The sequence below is a fragment of the Pinus tabuliformis genome, chromosome 1_2 (genome assembly GCF_031772625.1).
Source record: "Pinus tabuliformis cultivar Carrire ecotype Pingquan chromosome 1_2, CPIR1, whole genome shotgun sequence".
Lineage (NCBI taxonomy): Eukaryota > Viridiplantae > Streptophyta > Pinopsida > Pinales > Pinaceae > Pinus > Pinus tabuliformis.
This window is the reverse complement of record NC_142298.1, coordinates 728,502,483-728,516,345: the sequence shown is the minus strand read 5'-3', so window position 1 is coordinate 728,516,345 and position 13,863 is coordinate 728,502,483. Positions and strand designations below refer to the sequence as shown.

The window sequence follows — 13,863 nt, the reverse complement described above, 5'->3', positions numbered from 1 at the left end:
GGCTCCTCATCTACCAATTTCTTAGGGATTTGAGATTATTCCAATTCTAATAAATTCTTCCATGATAAGTTTCTCATTATTATTTATAATATTCATTTATATATAAGCAATTTTTTTTTTCACTTACTGGTTCACGGATACCCGGGTCAGTGGGTAGCCACTACGTCCAGGGTTTTAAACACTGAGTGGACGCCACCCGAAGGGCATCAACACCCCTCGGCCTATTTACTGACCTAACCCCAAGAGCTTTCGGGATTCGACCCTGTGACCTCCCATTGGCGAGGCACTTGATTTGACCGATTGAGCTAACTCTTGGGGCTATATATAAGCAAATTTTATTTAGCAAAATGGTTCATTATTTTTAATTAACTTAAAAAAAATAGATTTGGCCTCACCCACCAATTTCCTGGGGATTTGAGATTATTCCAATTCTAATAAGTTTATGCATGATAAGTTCTTCATTATTATTTATAACATTCATTTATATATAAGCAAAATTTATTTAGCAAAATGATCCATTACTTTTAATTAACTTAAAAAATTATTTTGACCCCACCACTTACCGATTTCTTAGGGATTTGAGATTATTCTAATTCTAATAAATTCTACCATGATAAGTTCTTCATTATTATTTATAATATTGATTTATATATAAGCAAATTTTATTTATCAAAATAGTCCATTATTTTTAATTAACTTAAAAAAAATAGATTTGGCCTCACCCACCAATTTCCGAGGGATTTGAGATTATTTCAATTCTAATAAGTTTCTCCATGCTAAGTTCCTCATTATTATTTATAATATTCATTTGTATATAAGCAAAATTTATTTAGCAAAATGGTCAATTACTTTTAATTAACTTAAAAAATTAGATTTGGCCTCACCACCTACCAATTTCCTAGGGATTTGAGATTATTCCAATTCTAATATATTCTTCCATGATAAGTTCCTCATTATTATTTATAATATTCATTTATATATAAGCAAATTTTATTTAGCAAAATGGTTCATTATTTTTAATTAACTTTAAAAAAATAGATTTGGCCCCACCCACCAATTTCTTGGGGATTTGAGATTATTCCAATTCTAATAAGTTTTTGCATGATAAGTTTCTCATTATTGTTTATAACATTCATTTATATATAAGCAAAATTTATTCAGCAAAATGGTCCATTACTTTTAATTAACTTAAAAAATTATTTTGGCCTCACCACTTACCAATTTCCTAGGGATTTGAGATTATTCTAATTCTAATAAATTCTACCATGATAAGTTCTTCATTATTATTTATAATATTCATTTATATATAAGCAAATTTTATTTAGCAAAATAGTCCATTACTTTTAATTAACTTTAAAAATTAGATTTGGCCTCACCCACCAATTTCCTAGGGATTTGAGATTATTTCAATTCTAATAAGTTTCTCCATGATAAGTTCCTCATTATTATTTATAACATTCATTTATATATAAGCAAAATTTATTAAGCAAAATGATCAATTACTTTTAATTAACTTAAAAAATTAGATTTGGCCTCACCACCTACCAATTTCCTAGGGATTTGAGATTATTCCAATTCTAATATATTCTTCCATGATAAGTTCCTCATTATTATTTATAATATTCATTTATATATAAGCAAATTTTATTTAGCAAAATGGTTCATTATTTTTAATTAACTTAAAAAAAAAAAATTGGCCCCACCCACCAATTTCGTGGGGATTTGAGATTATTCCAATTCTAATCAGTTTCTGCATGATAAGTTCCTCATTATTATTTATAACATTCATTTATGTATAAACAAAATTTATTTAGCAAAATGGTCCATTACTTTTAATTAATTTTAAAAAAATTATTTTGGCCTCACCACTTACCAATTTCCTAGGGATTTGAAATTATTCTAATTCTAATAAATTCTAGCATGATAAGTTCCTCATTATTATTTATAATATTCATTTATATATAAGCAAATTTTATTCAGCAAAATAGTCCGTTACTTTTAATTAACTTAAAAAATTAGATTTGGCCTCACCCACCAATTTCTTAGGGATTTGAGATTATTTCAATTATAATAAGTTTCTCCATGATAAGTTCCTCATTATTATTTATAACATTCATTTATATATAAGAAAAAATTATTTATCAAAATGGTCCATTACTTTTAATTAACTTAAAAAATTAGATTTGGCCTCACTACCTACCAATTTCTTAGGGATTTGAGATTATTCCAATTATAATATATTCTTCCATGATAAGTTCCTCATTATTATTTATAATATTCATTTAGATATAAGCAAATTTTATTTAGCAAAATGGTCCATTACTTTTAATTAAATTAAAAAATTAAATTTGGCCTCACCCACCAATTTCCTAGGGATTTGAGATTATTCCAATTCTAATAAGTTTCTCCATGATAAGTTCCTCATTATTATTTATAATATTCATTTATATATAAGCAAAATTTATTTAGCAAAATGGTCCATTACATTTAATTAACTTAAAAAATTAGATTTGGCCTCACCACCTACCAATTTCCTAGGGATTTGAAATTATTCAAATTCTAATAAATTCTTCCATGATAAGTTCCTCATTATTATTTATAATATTCAATTATATATAAGCAAATTTTATTTAGCAAAATGGTCAATTACTTTTAATTAACTTAAAAAATTAGATTTGGCTTCACCCACCAATTTCCTAGGGATTTGAGATTATTCCAATTCTAATAAGTTTCTCCATGATAAGTTCCTCATTATTATTTATAACATTCATTTATATATAAGCAAAATGGTTCATTTTACAATAAGATGTGATTCCTTTTTTTTTCTTAAGTTGTCTGTCGTGATCGTTAGGACTCCTAGAAAAAAGAACTATATCACCGGCATTAAGATGAAGAGTAATGACTATACCAACAAGCTTGGGCCCCTCACATCCAGCAGCTTCTGAGCATTCCTCAAGCTTGTCAATGTAGCTACCAAAAAGGGTAGGGGATAGGGGACATCCTTGATTAACATTGATGTTGCATTTAATGTTAGTAGACCAACCCTCGGTGGTCTTAAGCTTGGCAATAACATCCTCGTATAATTTAATAACAACGACCCTTAACTCAGGAGGAACCATTATTTCATCGAGTCTTTGCCATAACTTCTCTTTAGGAACAGTGTCGAAAGATTTTCTAAATTCAACAAAACAACAAAAGGGATCAGTCTTACTCTTTCGACAGTCCTCGACAATGGTCTTAAGAGTGACAAGGTGGTCGATCGTAGAGTGGTTCCTTCTAAAACCAACTTGTCCAATCGCTCTTTTACCATGGGTTTCAAGCCAAGCACTAATCTTCTTCTCCAGAATGAGCCCATATAGCTTGGCTAAAATGTGGTTAATCATGATAGTCCTATAGTTAGAGGGGATGTTTTTATCCCCACTTTTAAAGATAGGAATAATAAGGCTCTACACTCACATCTTGGGAAGCCATGTTTAACCGCCAAGTTGAGGAGATTGTGCAAGTGTGGGGTGAAGATGGACCTTCCAATCTTGAGAATTTCAGCTTGGTAACCTTCAATATCCCTAGCTTTCCCATTGGCGAGCTTCTTAATCTCGAACTCCACGTCATCTGAAGAAAAGGTATCTCCCTCTATAGGAGTGTCACTGATGATGCCCATGGTGTCCGAGGAGTCATAGAGGTTCCTAAGATAGACATATGATCTAGATTTAAACAAGAACGCAACAATTTACAGATATAACCATAAATACAGAGATCCAAGAGAAATAAGACTTCATTTCATTAATATCAAATATTGAAGTATGCTTACAAATAGAATGGAAATAAGACTAGCTCGGACGATGGTAACTTATCTTTGAGAAGAGATGTGGTGCCTACATGCCTCTGAACTGAGTTACAATGAGGCTCAAGGGCAGTTTTATTATTGAACAATAAGAGAAAACCCTAAACAATCAAACCCTAACCCGAGGAGATGTAACACCAAGAGTTTAAGGGCCCCGTTGGGGTTAATTGGGCAACCAACTCCCTGGAGTCGTAATTTGATCATATTATCTTTGTTTGACGCGTATGATACCTCGTTGGAAAGATTTCTCTGAGGACTACAACTGCTGATGCGGTTTCCTTGGAAGTCACTAAAGGAATTTTGCCAAAAAAATGTCGTTTAAGGCCTCAAAACGGCTCCAAAAGTTCAAGACCCGAAAAAATTGCTAAAAATAGTAAATTGTGCTACAATTAAGAAAACTGAAAAATTGAAAGAGACAGTGGTGGGGGTCTAAGTGGAATAGACGGGTGGTCAAAAACATCCACCTAAATCAACATCTCATTCCTTTAAAGGGATCAAATTGTTCTCTTTTGATTTACGGACAAAACTATCCATCCAAAACTTTCTAGGTTCAGCTTTAGAGAGGTGAAGCATAAGATCTTGCCTCTTGTTTATATAGGCTCCTTTTTTCCTTTTGATAAGATATTTGTACACATTGATTTTATCATCTTTAATAGTTTTTTTGGGAGCATCTCTAATCACTTTCCTGGCATATTTACAATCCTTATCATACCAGGGGCCGGAAGTCCTATTTTTCTTATTATATGAAACCCCCTTAGAGAATTATTAATGGTAGTGGAGAGGATAGTAGTAAAATTGTGGTATATGTGATCAATGTCTTCATTATATGTTAAGGAACCTAATTCCTTTGCTAAATATTTTGAGAAGAGATTTGTTTTACTTTTGTCAAAACGCATGTGCCTTTGACTCTCGTCTTTCTTATGCATGTGGTTGGTGCGCATATCAAAATTAAGGGTTAAAGAGAGAGGTCTATGGTGAGAGTTGGCCTCATGGTCGTTTAGAAGATCAAAATTAAGTATACGGTGAAGAATCTAGGTATCAAATATCGCATAGTACACAACACTGCTACCATGCCCATGAATACAATTCATCTAACCAAAGGAAGGTCATTTATTGATCCCATTGCAAATAATCAAGTGTTAGGAATTGCAAATATTATTTAGATCAGTGTCGAAAAGGTTCTCGGTAGTGTATTTGGAGTTTCTTTGGAATTTACTAGCAAGAACGTAATCCTCACCAAGTCATAAGGGATTATTAGGGTTAGAGTAATTACTTAATAGAGTGGTTTGGGTAGTGGCATTCCGAGCATTAAAGTCCCCAAGCACGAGGATGTTTCCTTAATTCCTTAGGTTGTGGATATCACGTCCTAAGTTAATGAATGGATAGTTCTTATCTAGGTTGTTTTTTTTATAGGAGGTAGCGTTAATGGGATCAAAGTAACAAGTTGCAAGGAAAATTCTATTGGTATTAGAGTCAGAGATTTCGATCCAAATGTATTGATTAAGGGGGTCAATCTTATGAAGTCGTATGTGGGAAGAAATGTTACTTTTGATGTAACAAACTATACCACCAACCCCTCAATGCGAGGATTTGTTGTTCCAAGTAGACCAAAGAATGAATCCATCAATTTGAGGAACCCTACATTCGTCATGCTCCCAGGTTTCGACCAAGAGAATAAGATTAGTATCACTTGGGATCCAACTTAACATAGGACCTTTGTGCCATGGAAAACCATTACATTTCCAAAAGAGGATCTAGAATGTTCATAATTCATATTTATCACTATTATTTTGGACTCTATTTCTAATAATCGCACAGTTGCCTTCCTTTCTTGCCTCTTTTACCTTTTGGACCTCTTTCCTTAGTTCAGCTTGGTCTTCTGAGATAAGATCCTCATTTATAAAGATTCCAGACCCTTTTAGACTGGGATATTTACTAAGTATATCTAATTTTTGGTCATTGCAACTTACCTTAACACGGATTAGTCGATGCTTATGCTCAAGAATCTTACTTGCTCTTTTTGTTGCTATTTGATGAGTTGTTTGAATTTTTGAGTGAGTTTTTAGTAGTTCTTTTACTATAGATAATGTGTCCTCATCTTCTTGCTCTTTTATACTAACAATGATAAGGTTTAGGGCTCTTTTGTGTCATTCATGATCCAATTCGATTAATTTGTTCATTTCTTCTTTTATGGGTTTGATATCAAGTTGATTCATTGAGCTGTTGAGGGCTGAGTTATCATCTAGTTTTACTTTTAGAGCTTTAATCTCATCTCTTAAGGTTCGATTTTCTTTGGCCATTAATTGTTTACATGTTCTAAATCTTGAATCCTATCTTTCATTTATTGAATTTCAATCTCGAAAGTTGTGATTTCATCTTCTAATTATTTGTAGTTATTGCTAAGCATTGTGGATTTTTTTAAGCATTATGGACAATTCGTGTTTATACTATTTTTTCCTTTCTTCCCTTTATTGTTCTAAGGACTCAATGTGTTCATATATAATCTCTAGTGTTATTTTTCTTGGCCTACCTCTACTAGAGGTAGGTTTAGAAATATGGGGAGAAGTACTCATATTTTACCAAAGATAATTTAATAAAAGGAAGAGAAATAGGAACTAATGCACCTCAAATGATTAAGGAGGCTAGCTCACTTGCACTGAACAAAGCCTTAGACTCCCTCCAGGATCCCCAAAAAAACAAGACGAACCGTTTATAGGTGATCCTCAATAGAAGGTGAAGAAATATCTTTGGATTTGTCAGCCCCACAGAATTCTTTTAAAAGAACACAGGAGCAAGTATATATAAAAATCCTAAATGCCAAAAAATATTGTCCTTGAGAGTGCCAAATCTCTAGTGATGAACTTTAGAAGCCAATGCTCGAACTTCAATAGTAAGTATATAAGCCTACGAATCTTTGAAGACCTTGCTCTAACAAAGGGTCGTGATACATCAGAATGGAGGTGCGTTTATTTCCAAAGGATATCCCATACAAGTTTGTGGCTAGGTCTGCAATAAGCCTCAGAACTTCGCTACCATAGACCTGTCACTGATGACTACAAAGCTCTCAAATACTTCATTGTTTTAGAAAGGAAGCCAATGCTCAAACTTGATGCCCTAGACAATGATTAAGACATGTTGTTATTATGTTCTTGTTGGTTGTAGAGACAAGAATTGAATCTTTTATACAACGAAACCATAGCCTCTTGTGAGATTTGATCAACTACATATACACCCTCGAATCACATATCGTGCTCATCACAAGCTCACATCACATAACAGGCTAGCATCATAGGCTCATATCAATTAAATTTTAATTAGGCTCCACAAGCTCGCATCAATTAAATTTTAACTAGGCTCCATAGGCTCGTATCACAGGCATCCCCTGAGAGATTCCAATTAACAAAACGCTTCACGGTTAACATTTGAACAAGCACCCTTCCATATCTATATAGATAATATTTATTTGAACACTTTCAATAACTACCCTCCATATCATTGCTAACCAATATTTAAGTAGGGCATTTGCCTTAATTCATGATAAACATCCAAACCATTTTAATGTTATGAGATATTTAACCAGCATATATTTGTCTTAAGTATGGATCAGCATAGATCTATCTTAAGTATGGATCTAACATGAGCCGAGAGGGATTAAATTTATTCACATGTAAACTTCTTTAGAGTGCAAAATACAATGTGTTATTTTTCATTGTTTAAATTGTACTTTTTAATGCTAAATAGAGTATATATAGGACCAAATAAACGTTTTAACCATAAAAACTTAATTTTTTTATCATCATCATCATCATCATATATATATATAGATATAGATATAGATATAGATATAGATATAATTTATATTAAAATATTTTACATCATATCTATATATATATATATATATATATATATATATATATATATATATTTACATTAAAATATTTTACATCACATATACATCGAGGCATCTTATCACACAAATTAAAATGATTTTTTATTATTAATATATTTTTAAGTATATGTCAATATTAATTCTTATTAAAAACAATTATTGATGACCTTTTTCCCAAAAGAAAAAATCGAACTTTTTATTACGAGGATAAAAAGTTACATAGTATATGTCGAAGCATTAATTTTGCTTTATAATTTGCGAATCATAGAGCTCACTGGATGAGAATTCAGTCCAGCTAAAAAGAAGTAGAGAAAGACACTGAGCATATGCACGACCTCCTCATATGAGGAAAATTTCGGGTCCGTGCCTATCAGAAAATAAAGGCAAAAAATAAAAACAAAACTTCTTATGAAAATGACCACAGCGAGAACAGGGGAGCCAAACTTGGGGGTTCAAGACTTCCTCCCCTTTTTCTTCTCGACCTTTCGCCATTCTCCTTGGGATGGGGTTATGGGGACAAGTTGAAGTGGATTTTTTTCGTCGGGTCGGGGGTTTTCCTTGTCTGAATTTGAGGTGTCTGATGAATGCTACCTTTGGTTCCACTAATTTCCATTGCATTTGGATTCTTTCTGGATTGTGATTCCATGGGCTCCTGTGTAGAAGTCTTCTGTGTTTCTGTTTGGATACTTTCGTTTGGACCAGGTTCCTCCTCTTCATCCTCTTCCGAATCTAGATGGGTGAAATTCCATCCCTTTTGTTGATTGTCAGTTTTCTTCTTTCTACAGCTATTCCTTTTGTATTCCGGACATGCATTTTGGAGATGTCCAGTTTGCCGACATATTCTGCACTTGAAAGCTGTGTTTTCATAGTATAATGACTGCATCCAGCTGCGATCTTTGTGTTTCAGTTTTATGCTTCCCGATAATCCTTTAATGAGGTCTACCTCCACGCATATGCGTGCGAAAGTAAAAATTCTTTCTTCTATTCTTTATGTATCCATTTTGATATATCTGCCTATGGAGTTTCCTATGCTTGCCAGTACCTTTTGATCCCACAAATGAAGAGGGAGATTGTGAAGACGAACTCATATTGGCATTCGAGAAACAATGAAAGTGTTTGCATCAAATTCTGGGAACCATGGAGTGATAAAAAGACCCGAAGATTCCCTGAACCAAGGTCCTTCCTGAATCACGAGATCTCTGACTTCTAGTGATTGAAATTTGACTATGAAAAACCCTTTGGAGCAGAGATGGATCTCACAGTCCAGCGACCATTTCGTGAGAATCCAATGAAACAGATCAAAGGGTTTGGGCCAAAATCCGTTAAAACGGCATATGATGGCTTGCTTTTCATAGCTGTTACATACATTCTCTGCTTCTGCTATATTGATTGTTAGTTCTGGAATGTGTTGCAGTTGCTCAACTATGTATGGGCTTGGTTCTGTTCCATCCTGTTTTGGAGCTGTTGGAGAAGCTTTCCCCCCTTGTAAAATATGCTTGTAAGATGTTCCTTCACTTCTGTGTTGCCAGAGTGGATCTCGGCTGTGGTTTGATTTAGATCCGTTGCCTCCTTCTGTTGATTTGTCGGTTGCTGCACCTCCTTGTAATCTCAAATTGAGGATGATTGTAGAACCTGGCTTAATCTTGTAATCCTTTATGGATCTGAAGTCCTGTAACGATCTTCCCCTTGATAATAGGTGTTGCTTGCCAGCTGGGTAGTTGATTTGATTGACAATGTTGTATTTCAGATCTCTTGCACTGTCTGTAGCATAAGCCCAGATCAATGTTGAGTTCCCCTTGGGAATTCTAACGAAGATTTGGAATCGATTGTAAGTTTTCTCAGCAACGCTAGGATTTCCGATCTGCGACCGGACACCAATTTGGTGGTCCTTCCTTTCCACTGAAATGGCTTCGATTACTCCTGCCCCCGATGTCACACAGAGATCAGGAGTGGTCTTTGCACTCAACATCCTCGCTTCCGCGAAGGCAGTAGGATCTGTGCTTTCCAGTTTTGCATTCAAGCTGTCCTCGAGCCTTATGGCCCCAATTATTGATGACCTACATTGAACATATTTTTATATACAACATTAAAATGTTTTATTTTAACAATTTTCTCTATAAATAGATATATATGAAGTTAATATCTAAGTAAATTAGTTAACATAGATCTTCAAATAGTTTATTTAAATCTCTCTTGAAATATTTTTGAAAAGTATAAGATTTAAGCATCTTACTCATACATTTTTTTACTTCTATTCATTTTTGTTAGTATAGCCAACATTTTTATTCTATTTAGAGCATAATTTCAATTTTTTATTTTAAAAAGGAACTAAAGGATGGACAAATTTACGCATCTCCCTCATTATTTTATAGCTTGAGTGGGCCAAATGGTTAAGAACATGTGTTTCTTCTTAAAAGGACAAAAGTTCAAAACCAAAAAGGGTAGAGTATGTATGCTTTATATATGAGATTCATTCTTACTTTTTTTCAGAAGAAGAGATTCATTCTTACTTTACTATAGTGATTCTTAATTTGTAAATAATTTGTATTACAATATAATTGTGAAATACATAAATAAGATGTAGAATAGTAAATTTGTCGGATTTAAATCCTATAAAATTTAGTTGAAATTTTATTAAAAAAATTGAAAGTAAAAATTATATTCATATAAATAAAGTGTCTCGCTATTTAAATTAAAAAATAAATGTATTTTTAATTATTTAAAAATATTAAAATCCCATAAAATCAATGCATTTAACTTTTAAGGCTAATGAATATTTGGCTCCATTGCCCTTTGGAGTGGAGTGAATTCTATTCAAATGGAAAAGCAATCATTAATCACTAGTATTATTATGATTAGATTGGTAAATTTGTTATAAGATTGAGCGTTTTGAGTTACATTTTTTATGGGACATCGTTTTCACTTTTATGCTTTTTATAATAATATTTTGGAAAACAACTTGATAAAAATATAAATGAGACTTTAACCATTACCCAAACACTATCTTCCACTATGTTTTATGAAATAGCATCTTCTAATTTAGGTGGAAAACCAATGCTCATATTTGGAATTTTGCATAGCCCGCTATTTTTATGTGAATGTAGAAAGAAGAAGAAGAAAGAAATTATTTTAACGTCTACGAGGCTAAAGATAGCCTATGGGACATATTGCTTCTTCATCTACTTGATGTATTCGGCCTTTTTTTGTGAAGCTTCACAATAAATGCTCTGATCTTCTAGACAAACCCCTCGTTAAATAGATTATCCCAAGAGCTAGCTGCCAGCGTATCTGCATAACTTTCCCTGTTGTCTTTGAAGGCCTCACATTCTAAAATGAAATGTTTTTCTGTTTCCACTTTTCTGGAAGAACAAAAAATGCATACCCTTTCCTCCCACACTTCCTTTGGCCTTTTTCAACACCCTATATGTAAAAATTTTGCTAAAAGATAATGCCTTTTCTTACATGGGTCAGATGGTCTTGTGTTTGGACATTTGTTTTCCAATTTTAAGAGTTTGATTAATCATCATTATATTAAAGAGTTTGATTAATCATATTTAAAGAGCAGAAGAAAAACTATTTACGATGTGATTATAATCTTATTACATTTGTTTTCCAATTTTAAGAGTTTGATTAATCATCATTTTCAATACCTCAATACCTAATTATCTAGACGAAATTTTTCTATCTCAAAAGCTAAGAAACAAGAAGGCAATCTTTAATACAATATGCCTTCTTCAAAATAAGATTTAACGATCTAAATTGACTGTCTGATTTCCCATACATCACTAAAAAAATATTATTATGTGAAATTTGCCATACATCTGCAGTCTAAATTGCAGATAGTGCAGCACATGAACACACGGAAAATAAGCTACTTGAATGTAAGCTCCCAATGACATCCACAGAAACCGGAAATAGGTAGCTTCATTCTACTGCTCCTAGTTGCATAGTTCAACCATTTAGCTAGCTAGGCTGCCAACCCTTCAGGATGGTAATAAGTCTGATCTTTAACGTTATTTTAACTGTAAATGGGCAGTCCATAATTCACTAATATCCTCTAGTATGCACAAAGATTCCTCGGTTCAAGTAACACCTTAAGGCCATGCTTCATAAACAGAGTCAGTGACATTTTCTGCTCAACTGGATTACCAGGAACCAATGAAATTCGATGGCGCAGTAGAATTGCAGCAATGACAGATTTCATCTGCAAATAGGCCAAGTCCTTACCCAGGCAGATCCGAGGTCCACCATTGAATGCAACAAACTTATAAGAGTCCTGAGGAGGTTCAAACCGGCCATTTTGTATCCACCTCTCAGGCTTGAACTCTAAGCAGTCAGGCCCCCATATGGATTCCAACCTCCCCACTGAATAGATTGAGTACATTATAGCAGTTCCCCCAGGGACAAATGTGCCATCAAGTAAGGTGTCATCCTTGAGAACATATTTAGAGTCCTGTGGAACAGAGGGATAGAGCCTCAGAGTCTCAGTTAGTGCAGCCTTTAGGTAAAGCAATTCATCAACCTCTTCAAACACCAAGGGCTCTTCAATCCATTTTGAAGTGTCCTTGCCCCTACTTTTGGTTAAAACCTCGGAAATTTCCCCAATGACTTTGTCTTCAACCTGGGGATTATGAATTATCAACCAGAAAAACCAACTCATGGCCACAGATGAAGTATCCCTACCAGCAAGAATGAAATTCAAAGCTACATTTTGCAGGAAAGTATCCGAGTAGGCTTTGCTATCCCCATCCTTCTTTCTCATAAACCTTGACAATAAATCATCATATGGTTGTTGTAGTTGAGAAATTTTAGCTTGATCTCCTCCTTTGGATCCTTGGGACTGAATGGACAATTCCACTCTCCTCAGTTTAATAATCTCATACAAGTATTTTTCAACCTTGGCAACGCTTTGACGAAGCTCAATCTCCATGCCCCAACCTAGCATTTTATTAAGCCTCCATATCACTTGAGGAAATATAAAACGTTGCAGAGTAGCCTCAATGGCATTGTCAATTGCAGTGGCAAAGGGACAAAGAGGAAGACCTGGGGCCAATGTCTCTAGATTCTTGCCAAATGCCAGACCACAGATGTTATCAAATGTAAGCCTGAGCAAAAGATCCTGCAAATCAACAGCTCTGTGTAGTTCTTGAGCCTCTGCCAAGATAGGCCATAGTCGGCCCTTGATCGACTGGGTAACCCACCGAGCCATGGCATTTCTCAGAGTCCTTGTAGTGAACTCCAAAGCCGCAGTCTTCCTCTGCACCAACCATGTTTCACCATCACTGTTGATGATACCATCCCCTAACAGGTCATGAAATGCTGTCTGCCACTGTGGCCCCTTGGGATAGTTGTCAAAACGTGTGCGAAGAATATGCTCTAAATTTTTTGTATTGCATGTTACCGTTACATGCCCTTGTTTGCTTGCAAGGAAGGGGATGGCACAGATACATGTCTGGTATGTTCCTCTTGCCTTCCGGAGATTGTCTGCAATGTAAGAAAACTGTGACAACGATTCTGCATGCGGAAAGAACTGAAAAGAATCATTTTAAACTTAATGCCCAGGGATATGAATTACCTCCAGCCATTGGTGAAACTCTTGATGCAACTTCTTTCTGAAAAAACCACGCTCCAGATGTCCAAGCAAAAGGAAAAGAATGCAGAAATTCTGAAGGCACTTCCAAGCTCTGTTATCTCAGCTAGATGGTGTAAAACTGAAGGGGATTGAGATGAGAGCTTGGGGACCAAACAGATGAGTTTATAGCTAAGCTTCCATCAAGCTTCTAATAGCTATGTGTTATATGTCCCACAGATCAAGGCAGAGAACTCGAATCAAATTAATGGACCACTTTAGTAGCTCCCAATAATAAATTTAGTAATTGCAGTTGATTTTCTTAACTTAAGGAAACTACTGCAGTTGGTTTCCATAAGTTAAGGAAAGACTGCAATTTAAGTTCCATAATTGTAGGCAGCAATTGTGCAAAATTAACGGAGCTTAACATTCTCCCACGTGGTCCATACTTCCAAACTTAAAGTCTCAACTTAAAAAAACCATTGATAATCTGTATTAAGTAATAGATACATGAATCATGGCGATAAGTCCTCTAATGACGAGTATTATCTTCCATGTATTACT

General features: G+C 34.3%; 1 pseudogene; it reads right to left on the bottom strand.

The window, feature by feature from the left end:
• Positions 1-3,473: 3,473 nt before the first annotated feature.
• Positions 3,474-13,863, bottom strand: part of LOC149207823 (cytochrome P450 86A22 pseudogene) — a 17,856-nt pseudogene continuing 7,466 nt past the window's right edge.